The sequence below is a fragment of the Canis aureus genome, chromosome 7, assembly GCF_053574225.1.
Source record: "Canis aureus isolate CA01 chromosome 7, VMU_Caureus_v.1.0, whole genome shotgun sequence".
Classification (NCBI taxonomy): domain Eukaryota; kingdom Metazoa; phylum Chordata; class Mammalia; order Carnivora; family Canidae; genus Canis; species Canis aureus.
Window position 1 is genome coordinate 63353104 of NC_135617.1, and position 12803 is coordinate 63365906.

The window sequence follows — 12803 nt, forward strand, 5'->3', positions numbered from 1 at the left end:
GATAAACCGGAAGTGATCAAAGAGGAGTGGAAGGCCCTTCTCTTTTGAGGTCCGCAGGGTGAGTGAGCAGAGAGTACCCCCAGTACCCTGAGCAGGGCTTCATTAGGACTTTCAAGGGTCTTAGAGAATTTTGCCTTTGAAGGCTCCCTCACTAAAGAAAAAAAGTCTGCCTCTTTGCTGGACCTGGAGGCATCCTATATAGCCCCAAACTACCCGGAGCCTAGCCCTGGAATGGGAGCAGCCAGGTTGGAGGAAGATTCAAGTGTTGCTTCCTGACCCCAGCTTTACTTGCATTAACCTCTACCCATGTGACCTACAACAAGAGAATTTCTTCAGCTAGTGGCAGAGATCCCCGGGGGGGCAGGGGTGGGGGCGGTTGCTGAACTCTGGAATATGTTTTACATTTTGGCTTTTTATTTCAGTGGCAATCTCAGATCTGTTCTTTACCAAAGATTCTTTTGAGAGCAGTCCATTGTGACTTCAAGACAGTCATAGAATAAGAATTATAATGGGTGACCCTGTTTTGCGATTTCACTATTGTACTTAGCACTGCTTAAGTGTTTTGCGCGGAGTGACCTAGTTAATCTTCACAACGCTATGAATTATCCAGTTTCACAGGCAAGGAACTGAAGGCACCGAGAGGTCAAGCAACTTGCCCGCAATCACACACTAGTAAGAGCCAGGATTCAAGCGAGTGGGGTGGCTGGACTCCAGAGACTGTGTGCTTCCCACTAGCCACCTTCCCTCTAATCAGGCTTCTTAGGACAGCACTTCTCCTACTGGGACTTCCGAGAGGGTCTTCTTTTGAAAGATTTCTATAATTATTCAACTTTGTTAGACACCCCTCTGACTCCCACAACACCTTGAATCTTTGTCCTTCTAGAACATTCTCATTAAGACCACCTTCCTTAGCGGCGGAGATACTACCACCTATCATTCAAGGCCACAATGAGTGCTACCCCCTTAAAGAAGCTTTCCATCTCTCTAATTAGGAGGAGTGTCCCCTGAAAAATCCCCATAAGCATTTTGCCATACTTCTCCCTACTCTCAGTTTTTCTACCTGTAAAATGGGCAAATGGTATTACACTCTCAAATGGTATAGATACCTGTAGAGATAACAGGTAGAGATACACTGTAGACACTGCCCCTCCTCCTTGCTGAGTTGGTTATCCAGGTATTTGTGAGCTCCTCCTGAAGAGAAGGGGAGATGCCCTGTCCAGTCCTGTCCGCCCCGTGTCCTGCATGCCCATGGGCAGTGGGTCTCAATGGAGGCGTGACTGAGTCCCTGCTGCTAAGTCCAGCAGCTCTGTGGCTGTGGGGGGTTGGGGAGGGGTGGGGTGAAGGGTTGTAGGAGGGAGAAACTGGCTGCAGTGTTCCAGAGATCTCTACTCCAGACAGTGTCCAGGGTGGAGGACAAAGGTGATAAAAGGAGAGGACGGAGAAGACAGGCAGAGGCAGAGGGAAATGGGGACAGGAGGGAAAAGAAGATAAAGGGAAGGACAGATGAGTTTGTTAACTTAAAAAAGAGAGAGAGAGAGAGAGAGAGAAAACCCTGTGAGGTTTGCAGACTACAAGACCGAGACGATCCTCTCATCCATTCCCCACACTCAAGGGGGCTGGGGTGGGAGTGCCTAGGGTGCTCAGGTGGCCTGAGTCTTCCTTACCCACATCCCCCAAATCTCATTTAATGGACTGGAAATGGACCAGATTAGATGAGCCCCACCCCCTCCCCACCACACACGTGCACACAGAACCAAACTGCCCAGATGTAGAAACTGAGGCACAAAGAGGGGAAGTGACTTGCTGAGGTCCGGGGCAGGGCCAGGATGGGGACCCAGAGCACAGAATGCCGGCTGGAGCACCAGCACGCTCTTCCTGCTCCGCTGGTCCGTCGCTGGCGCGAGTTAGGACGCTCACATCCCAACGTGAAGAAAGACAATATTAGGAATGCAGAGAGCAAATCCCAGGGTAATGGAGCCTGGTGTTTGCAATAAAAATTTAAATGTGCCGTCCTGGTGGTGACAGTGACTTTTATCTGATCAGCCTGTCAGCGCTTAAGAAGGCCGGCTCTGTAAATGGCAAAACCAAATTGAATTCATATTTACTGCCCTTGAGTCTGTGGGGTTTATTGCCTCCAATGGATTCCTCTCTTCTCTTTCTCTTCTTCCCGCCTTTCCATCCCTCCTCCCTCTTCCTCCTTGTTTTTCTTGCGCTTCCAAGTGGCCTGATTATCTGCCAACTTGTTGGGAACGTTGACAACAGTGAAGGGTGCTCCTTCTGTGAGCAGATTATTTTCCCTTTGCGCCTCCACGTGACGTCTCCACAGCCCTGCTGCGTGGCCCTGGAGGCTGACCTTGCCCTCTGGCTTCCTGGGTCTGGTTGCAGGCAGGTGCCAGCAGCAGGAGAGAGACAGACGCTAACTTCCTTGGGGCGGCTCCCTCCCAGACTGCAGTTTGTCAGCACATGGGTCCTCCACTCAGGGCCACCACCTCCTGTGGGCAGCTCTTTTCCTGTGGCTGTAACAGGCCTGGGGCTCCTGAAACCTCTTCTTTGCCCCTTCACTCTTTGGGACAAAAGGGTAAAAGCCTCCCCTCTGTAGCTGGAGCCTGGGAGCTACAGCCCCCCCAACCCCGCCCACACACCTTAACCCGGTGCACACCTCTAACTCTGCACATCCCTAACCCTGCCCACACCCCTAACCCTGCCCACATACCCTACCCCTGTGCACATCCCTAACCCTTCCTATACCCCCAACCCTGCCCATACTCCTAACCCTGCCCACACACCCCTAACCCTGTGCACACCTCTAATCCTGTACACATCCCTAGCCCTGGCTACACCCCCAACCCTGCCATACCTCCAACCCTGCCCATACCCCTAACCCTGCCCACACCCCTAACCCTGTGCATACCCCAACCCTGCCCACACCCCTAACCCTGCCCACATACCCTAACCCTGTGCACATCCCTAACCCTGCCTACACCCCCAACCCTGCCCATACCCCTAACCCTGCCCATACTCCCATACATTGTCCCATCACTAAACTGCCTTCCAGTAGCCATTCCACTCTTGTCTATTTCCTCCCAGGACCCTGAGTAATAACATGTCTCTGCCCCTCCGCCCCTAGAGCTGGGAGGACACAGGAGAGCAACATAAGGAAGGAACAGGCAGGAGGACCATGTTCCCTTTGCTTATTACAAAGTGGGAGGAAGCCCTTTTTTTTCTCTTATGACTTTTCTCTTATGCCTTATGTCTGCTAGTGAATTTGTGGGGGTTATAAAACAGCAATGGTAGCCCCAACTGATAAGCCCTCTTGCTTTTGTGGGTCACCTCATAAGTCTAGGTTGGCCATTAGCTGAGGATTCAATTCCCAGGCCAGAGAAAGACCAGGCAGACCTTGAGGGTGCAACATGGGGTTCTTTATACCCACGTTCCTCTTTGCAGCAAGCAGCGCCGGCCCCGCCACCACCAACAGGCTACATGAAACAGGCAAAAAAAAAAAAAAAAAACCCAAAAAACAAAAACCAAAAAACTCCCATCAAGAAGCCAATTTGATTGTCTAAATTCTTTCTGTTTTGATAATCAGAGATGTTATTAGGAGCCCAAGATTAAATATGCCATGCTTGATGTCCTAGCAAACACATAATAACAGGGCAGGGTAATAACCACAGGCCTTTGTAATGAGACCTTCTCAGAGTAGCCTGTGAATTTTAATGGTATCCTGTCCTGGGCTGCCCAGCTGAAGCCCCTCTGCCTACCCACGGGGCAGGGCTGCTTTCCGGGAGGCCTGGTCCTCACTAGGACCCCTAGGAGTGGGATGAAGAGACCAGCTGTGAGAGCAGCAGACCACTGGTAATGCTAGCTTCAACTTCCAAAGGCAGAACTGTAGGCAGATGCATGGGATATAGAGATTACGCACAGCCCAGCCCTCATGGAGCCCCAGTGTGTGGGGAGACACAGCCCTGTCCCCAGGGAGCCCCAGTCTGAGGGGAGACACAGCCCTGTCCTCGGGGAGCCCCAGTCTGAGGGGAGACACAGCCCTGCCCCCAGGGAGCCCCAGGGAGACCTAGTCCTGTCCTCAGAGAGCCGTAGTCTAAGGAGGGAGGTTTAACTCCTATCTCCAATGACCTTCAAGTCTGATATTCTAGTCAGATATGGACCTTAAATTATGTTCTCCAGCTGGAGTGAACTTTAATGCTATCCAGGCATTGCCCACCTTGTAGCCTGAATGGCTTGAAGAAGAAAAGCCAATTTTAATTTTAGCCTGAGCCAAACATAATGAGGAGAGTAAATCATAGTGTGAACCTTCCCTAGCCAAATGGAAATGAGTTTTGGATTATCTGCCGTTTTGAATTATCCACCCCACTGCTCCTTTCATTAGCCTAGTCCCAGAGAGGACCACACACTGAGGTTGCCCCCCTGAGTGTGGGGCCCAGGGAAAGGTCAAGGTGCTTGGGGGTGGGTGCTGGTGAGTCAGTGAACCCAGAGGTGCTCTGTGATTTAAAACAGGGAAAGATTAAGGGTTAAGATGGCAAGGACTGGGTCCTTGGACATGCATCTGTAGGGTGGGCGGATTTGGGCCAGGGAGAAAGGACTAGGGAGGCCCTGGTGCCTGGAAATGCATCCCTGTGTATCCATACCCTCCACTTTCTCCCTCTGAGGTACAAAAGGAGTAGTCCACCCAGCTTCCCAGAGTACGATCCTTGCTTGAGGCTTCAGGTGATAGATTCCTAAAAGTGCTCGAAAAAGGGGCAGGGGGTATTTTAGAGAAGGAATCTTGAAAGTCATGACTGAATCAAAGCAACAGTCTCTCTGTGTGAAACCAGAGCTCCCACACACTCACCTGAGGGCTGGAATAGAGGCTGACAGGCAGGGACAGGGAGGAAGGTCGAGGCCTACACTGATGCTGAGAGCCGCCAGCCCTGTGGGCTGTCTGTGTCCCCTAAGCAGGGACAGATCACAGGCAACCATGGAGATTAATGCATCTGTAGTTGACAACACGGCAGCAAAACAGCATTTGTTTCCATCAAAGCCGAACAAACAAGCTGGCTCCCTCTCTCCTCCTCACACACCAAGGGCTCACGGGCAGTCTCATTCACATCCAGGTCCTCATTCGTAAAACTGGGCCCTCCTTCACCCACACAGCCAGCCCTCCATTCAGACAAACACACCCTGTTCACTCACTCTACTCACTTACCTCCATTCATGCAACACTCCCTCACTCACACATGAGGCGCTTCCAGGCTTGTGATCAGTGAGACGTGCCCGCTCCCTCACACACACACACACACCTCTCCATTCACTTTCCAACCCTGACATTGATGCTCCACTGTGTCTGCACATGGGCCTCCCTTGGTCACACTCACTCACATGTTGACTCACAGCTATCTTCCGACAAAAGGCGCAGTGCTCCATGGCCCTGGTCGTGAATACATTGGGTGGAAAACAATTGCCATTCAACTCTTACTACCAATCCTTTGTGTGGGAACTCAGGTCTCCTTCCTTCCCAGAGTTGCTAGTTTTTTTGTTTTTTGTTTTTGTTGTTGACAAGAACGTGTGTGATTTTCGTATCATTTTTTATTTCCATGTATGCGATATTTCCACAGTGACCCAAACTCAGTTGGTACCTTACGTAGTGAGAGTTATAATTAAGAAGTTTGCCTTGAGCTGGATTTCCCAGAAGTGGACTTGAGACAAGGATTTGAATGTAAGTGGTTTATCTGGCTGGTGATTGCAGAACATGTGGGAAGAGGTGTGGAGGGTGGGGAGGGGAAGACAGCTAACACAGTTTGTGAGGAGCAGGTGACTGCAAAGGACAACTGGGCTCACTGTCACCGGGGACCTCTAGAAGACTGAAGAACAAAGAACATGTCTCAGTCATCACTCCAGTGGAGGAGGAGGGAGCTGAGGTAGTTATCCTCCACCCCTCTCATGGGGAAACATTGGTTAGAGCCTGCTCTCTGGTGCATTCTCCAGCGCGCCTGGCCTGCCCCAGACAAGGCAAGCATGCTCCTACAAGAAGTCAGAGTGTGCAGGGTGGCAAAGGTGCCAACGTGTCCATCTGATCATGCGAGAGCACTCATTTTCAGCTAGTCATTCATTCATTCTCTTATCAAACATGTCCCCCGATGCCTACTCTGTGCCAGGTACTGAGCTTGCTACTGGGGATTCAGAGCTGAACAAAATACAGTCCCTGCCAAGAAGGGGTTCCCAGGTGAATGGGGTAGGAGACAGGGAAACACATAATTACATTGCAACACAATAAAAGCTATCATGGATGCGTTAACACGGAGGCATAATGCTGTCATTGAGAACAGAGAGGAAGCAGCTCTGAGCTTAATAACTTACTTATGATAACAACTGCTTATCTTGCACAATAGAAGTTTAAACAGAGCGTAAATGGGCTCATTCTGCCCTTTTGATGTCTTCAACATTATTTCCCCTTTTTGTTCCTGTTGCCCATGCTGTCTCAGGCTACTTTTTAAAATTAGTTTATGCAGAAGTTTGGGGATTTTTGGATGTGGTCTCTGCCTCCCTAGTTTTGTTTAGGGACAGCACAGGGAATGTTTTTGCCCATCCTGTGTGAGTATCTTACTATGCCAAGAAAATGGGACCTTTCAGAAGGGAAGGGGCTCCCTTGGGGATTTGGCTTTCTCTCTCTCTCTCTCTCTCTCTCTCTCTTTCTTTCTTTCTTTCTAGCCTCTGTCTCTCTGTCCCTCCCCTACCCCTTCAACCTAGAAGCTGTGACTCCAGCATCAACATAGGAGAAAAATAAAAAAAAACAACATAGGAGCTGAGCTGCCTGAGGTCCAAGGTTGTGCCTCTCCCATCAGACTGGGAACTCTAAGGTCTTGGGCTATTTCTCTTTCCAGCACATACTCCTTCAGCTTGCTTCTTTCCGTCTTTCTCAGGATTCTAGAAGGATCTCTACACAGGGCAGCATCTGAGAGGGGGTTTGGGAAATCAGCTCTCTAATGCTAACTTGTTTTTCTTATCCTTAGAAGGAGCCCCAGTCTGTTATTTCTGGAGGATCTGGGAGATGGAGGTGCTGGACACGGGGCTGAGAGGGCCGGAAGCCTCTTGCTGGAGCCAAATGTGGGATTGGGGGCAGGGCCACCACCTGCCAACTTCTAGGCCAAAAAAAAAGCAGCCACATCAGCTCTTGTCTGGAAGTCAAGTTTCCTTTCCCTATCCCCTTGCTCCAGAGCCGGTCCCTCCAGGGCTCGCCTTGAGTGGAATGATTTATGGGGAGCAATAAGTGCTCTGGGAGGGCAAGTCTGGAAAGAAGGTGCAGGCAGCTGCCTCTCCTGACAGATCTGAACCCCTCCCACTTTTATTAATTCACACTTTCCTGGCTGGGAGCACCCTGGAGGGGCCATTTCTTTTTACCTGAAGCAGAGACAGGCATCTTACTTGATTTACAGGCTCCAGGGGCGGGTGGCTCCTTGGCTGGTTGCTAAGGTATCTTTTAAATGGAAATCAGGGTGGAGAGATATCACATATATCGTGCCAGCCATCTGCTAAATGTTGCCTCTTCTGTCTGGAACAGCTCGAGGTGGTTCTGACAGAGAGGCAAGGCCCAGGGGCTGGAGGGAGTGGGGAGGAAAGTCTGTGGTCTCACCATCCAGTGAAGGAACAGGAACTTGCATTTTCTGCCGCCATGTCCATTAGTTTTCTGCTTTCTCTCTTCATCTTTCTTTCTCCCTTTTGTTTTAAATATAAAATCCCATCTGGAGACTCTGATTACAAACCATCAGCCTAGTTCTACACGCTATATTTATTGCCAGTATATTTAAGTGTGTGCATGCATGCGTGTGTGTGCATGCACGCTTGTGTGTGTTTGTGTGTGTGAGACTCACCACCACGAAGCTTGACAGGTGGGTCTTTCCGAGCTGGTTAGGCTCCTGCTCCTGAGAACCCCATACCTAAGCAGGAAACACAAGTGCCCAAATTTAGTCAAACAGCTGGGCCATCACAGGTTACTAAGAATCCCATGGTTGCAGCAGCCAGTTTCTCCTTGTACACCAGGCACATGGAAGCCTCTGGAGGGGAGGGGAGGCGGGGGCTCTGGGTGGGAGTTAAGGGTGGCTGCTCTACTCCAAGGACAGCCTAGAGCCAGACAGTCATCAGTTATTCTTAGGGTAGCTGGGAGAGTTTGGGCCATGCCAAACCTCTTTGAACCTCATTTCCTAGTGGTTGAAGTGGGGTTAGCAATACTCAAGGCTAAAAGGTATGGGAAGGGGATCCCTGGGTGGCACAGCGGTTTGGCGCCTGCCTTTGGCCCAGGGCATGATCCTGGAGACCCGGGATCGAATCCCACGTCAGGCTCCCGGTGCATGGAGCCTGCTTCTCCCTCTGCCTGTGTCTCTGCCTCTCTCTCTCTCTCTCTCTGTTACTATCATAAATAAATAAAAATTTAAAAAAAATAAAAAAATAAAAATAAAAGGTATGGGAAGGTAGGTTGTTCACTGTGCAAGGTTGTCCAGTGAAGGGGACCTACAAATGCCCTGCAGGGACACCTGTTCCTAATTGCACAAGAGTACCTTATGGACCAGTGGTGGCGTTCACCTGGCAGAGCTGCTGGGAAAACTGCCTGAAACCCAGGAAAGGAAGAAACACTGTTTCTAACTAGAGACGCATGGATTCTTGTGGGCACTGCAGGTCCAGTTTTCTCCTCCTTTCTTGGCTCCTCCGTCTGCCTCTCCAGGCAGGTCCCCACCCCCACCCCTCAGCCTGGGCTCATAGACATTCCTAGCAGACAGGCTCTTGCTCTTCTGCAGATGGATTCCTCTGCATGAAGGCTGATGCTGACATTTGATACCAGCATCCATTTCACAGCCTCGCTTCTGATCCCCCTGCACCTCTCTCAGCTTTGCCCACAAATGATCCCGTAGCCCCTCCTGCCTGCTTTCATCCACTCTTTTGTTCCTGAGACCAGAACTCTACTCCTATCTCCACCTCTCCTTGCTCCCCTCTGCTACCTCCCCCATGCAGACATGCTTAGAGGGACCTAGTTGCTCCTTCCTGCTCAGGAGAGGGAGCCCCCCACTCTGGTTGTGCATATCCACATGCTCCCCTCGCCTCCCTCCTAACCTGGGGTTTAAGCTGCTTTTTGTTTGGCTGTGAGAGTAATATATTAAGTGACAGTTCTCAGAATACAATTTTAATTAAGATTCAATAGTCACTTCTCTGTCAGTAATCTTCCATGCTGATTACTTAAAATATATTTACCCAGCTCTATTATGTCACGGCTTTGAATTCATTAGATGTTTGTTAATCCTTAACAAACTTTTAAAAAATAATTTGCAAGGACAAAACTGTTTGAAACGATGGGCCCTATGCAGGGTATACACCCCAGAATATTCAGGTCCTTCCTGCTTGCAGAAGAGGGCAGGAGGCAGGATTGAGGATGGCTAGCCCCAGAGGATGCTGTAGGATGGCACAGTCTGTCCATATGGCACCATGCAGCCCAGACAGCCAACCTTCCAGGGCATAGGGCAGGATCAGAGAGGGTGGAGGAAGGGATGAAATGAAGAGATCTAGCATGGGCCATCAGCAAGCTTGGCCTTGGACTCATAGGAAACTGACTACCTTACCATTTCCTGTGTGCACCATGATGCGAAAATGCTGGAAGTGCTACTTAGCCTTAAGTCACTTCAGTGTTAACTGACAAGAGCTTATAAGGAGAATGCCTTTCTCTTAGGGCCATAGGCTTTCAGCACACTACCTCCCTCTCTACCCATGCACACATGCATGCATACAGCTGCCTCCAGCTTAACTAGAGAGGGACATCACTGGGTGTGACTGGCTGTCCCTAAATCCCCAGTGGGTAGAGGGGATACCATTCATCTCTACTTGAGCAGACATGGTAGCCAGAGAAATAGGGACTCCCTGACTCTACCACCATGGTGAGTTTACAGTCTAGGAAGGCAGATAGATAAGTAAGTAAGAAATTATGATTAAAAGTGCAGTGAGCCATCTGTAGGACAAGGATAGAATAAGGGGCACCTAGCAGCAAGGCCAAATTTGGTCGAAGTTGTAGAGGGGCTTCCTAGAGTAGGTGAGGTAGAATAGGAACTTGGCCAGGTGGGAGTGGAGGTAGGGAGAGAGGCCAGGAAGAGCCCAGAGCATGTTGGCAATCCTAGAGGAAGATCAAGCATTGCATTTATAAGCGAGAGACATTGAGCTTAGCTGGGACATGAAGAGCAATGGGGCCAAGAATGGTAAGAGAAAAACTAAGATAGTGGCCAGGAGCAGTCCTTGCAAAAATGTATCCTTGTGTTAAAAAAATAAGAAGAGGGTCGGTGCAGATGGAGAAGATTCCTGGTTATCAGGCTCCAGCTAAGTACAGACCTAAAAGACCCAAGCACATTTGAGCACAGAGAAAGTGGCAGGTGGAAAGCTTCCATATGTAGACATGTCTGGGTTGGATGTCCCTGGTGGGACCTGGGTGAGGGTGGGCCGTGGTAACCCTCAGGTCTGTGAGAGCAAGGACTAACAGGGTGGGTGGTTGCTCATGGGAGCCCAGGGCAGAACTGTATGCAATAATGCACTTGGTAAGGGCTTTTAATCAGGGTGACTATAATGGAGAAGATGAAGAGGGAAAAAAATCCTCCACAACAGAGGTAGGCAAACTTTTTCTGTAAAGGGTGAGACAATAAATATTTCGGGCTTTCCTGGCCACATTATATCTGCTGCAACTACTCACCTTTGCTGATGTAGTGCACACATACACACACACACACACACACACACACGACATATCTGTAGATGATATGCAAATGAATAAGCATGTACATGTTCTAATAAAACTTTATTTCCAAAAACAGGTGGTGGGCTAGATTTGGCTCTTAGCTATAGTTAGCTAACACCTGCTCCAATGATGCTGCCCAGTATGGTAGCCAATAGCCACATATGACCAGTGAGCACTTGAAATGTGCTCTAACTATTAAATACACACTCAATTTTGAAGACTTAGTACAAATAAAAGAATGTTAAATATCTCATTGATAGTTATATATATTGATAAAGTGCAAAATAATATTTTGGATGTGGTGGTTTAAATAAAATATATTATCAAAATTTATCTCACTTCTTTCTCTTTTTATACAGCCATGAGAAAAATTTTAAGTTACATTAATGGCTAGTAATTATCTTTCTATTGGACAGGGCTGATCAGAAACAACACTCTCTCCAGATGAAATACGGATTAAGTCTCTGACCCTCCCTGAAGGGTCTTGGTGGGAGATTTATCCTGAAAGAGAAACAATAACAGAATTCATACCTTCACAATAAAGTAATATCTGATTGGAATAGTCTTTTAAATTTATCATATATCCTTTTAAATCATCTGGTTATTTTTTTCTGCACCTGTGCTTCTCAAACTGGGAGCTCTAGAGCCCTACTTCCTCGAAATATTAATGGTTGTTGCTTCCAAACAGGAATATCTTTAGCTTAAAAAAGGGGAGGCAATGCAGAATTAAACATTAATCCATTTTCTTCACTGCGGCAGAATTCCTCAACCCTTCTGCACTTGCTAATGCATACAGAGCTTTTGCAAGAGCAAGAAAAAGCAGGCAGCGCATCCCGACTCAGTGGCCTTAGAAGGCCTTTCTTGCAGCATGCTGCTTTGGGTGATGCTACGCAACCGGTGTGCAGAATTTTCAAAGGTCCAACTCCATTGATGTTTTTAGCAGCACATAAATAGAACTACAGTTAGTACAACATGGAATAGTGAGAAAACTAAGATTTGGAGGCACAAAGACCTGAGCCAAAGTCCATTTCTTCTTTCCCTAGATATTCATTCATGCAAAAGCACCAGCTATGCACCAGGCATTGCCTTAAGCCCTGAGTATAGGGTGGTGGATACAAACAAGTCCTTATGTAAATTTTGGGTCTTTGTTGCTAGTACAGAAGACAAGTAATAAACCAGATAAGAAGGTAAAATAAATATACAGTAAGTTTAGATCATGATTAACTCCAAGGAGAGAACCCAAAGCAGGGAAGTGGGATATGCACAGTTGGAGTGGGGCCTTGGGGTGAAGGTGACTGTTGAGTGAGCATCTGAAGGAGGCAATTCAGGAGTGGACAAATCCTCATCTGTATGTATGGATAAGCCCTTCCTTGAAGGGTATTCCTGAAACCCAAATGAGATGATGTACGTGAGGGTCCGGGCAGAGGGCCTAGTACATAGTAGAGTGCTCAGAAGAAGTTCATGCCTTTTGCCTCCTGTCTCACCCCCTTCTTTACTTCCCTGAACTCCCAAAGTTTCATCCACTATGTAGATTCTCCATGGGGTAACTTAACTTCAACTAGTTCCCCAATAACTCTGGCATCTCCAGGGGCCAGCTCTTTCCTTGTCATGTCTTTGTTCCTAAGGAATGCTGGTCCAATTTGATTTCATGCCAACATGAAACCAATTAAGATAAAACTGCTTCAAAATATATCCATAGCACACTTTTCAAATCTGATGAGTATCACATGAACCACTGATATGGAATCATCCATCCATTCATCCAACACACTTATGGAGCACCTACTGTGTTCCAGGCACTGCTAGATGCGTTGGATGTAACAAAACAAACGAAAGTACCTTCCGTTGTTGCAGCTGGCATTCTAGTGGGGGAGATAGGAAATATTCCATAAACATAATTAATGAGCAAATCAAGTAGTCTATTAGAAGGTGATAAGAGGTAAGACAGAAAAAACAGTAGAACTATGATAGAGGGGTTGATTGGTAGAAGAGATTAGATCTCACATAAGCATAGGCCATTCTCTGCTGCTCCGTAAGGCAGGGGTTAGGG

The 12803-nt window shown here is 48.3% G+C and overlaps 1 protein-coding gene across 1 annotated transcript in view; it reads left to right on the forward strand.

Moving 5' to 3' along the window:
• The window catches only part of LRFN2 (leucine rich repeat and fibronectin type III domain containing 2), a 178000-nt gene that overhangs the window by 125772 nt on the left and 39425 nt on the right, over nucleotides 1–12803 (forward strand). The window lies entirely within an intron of this gene.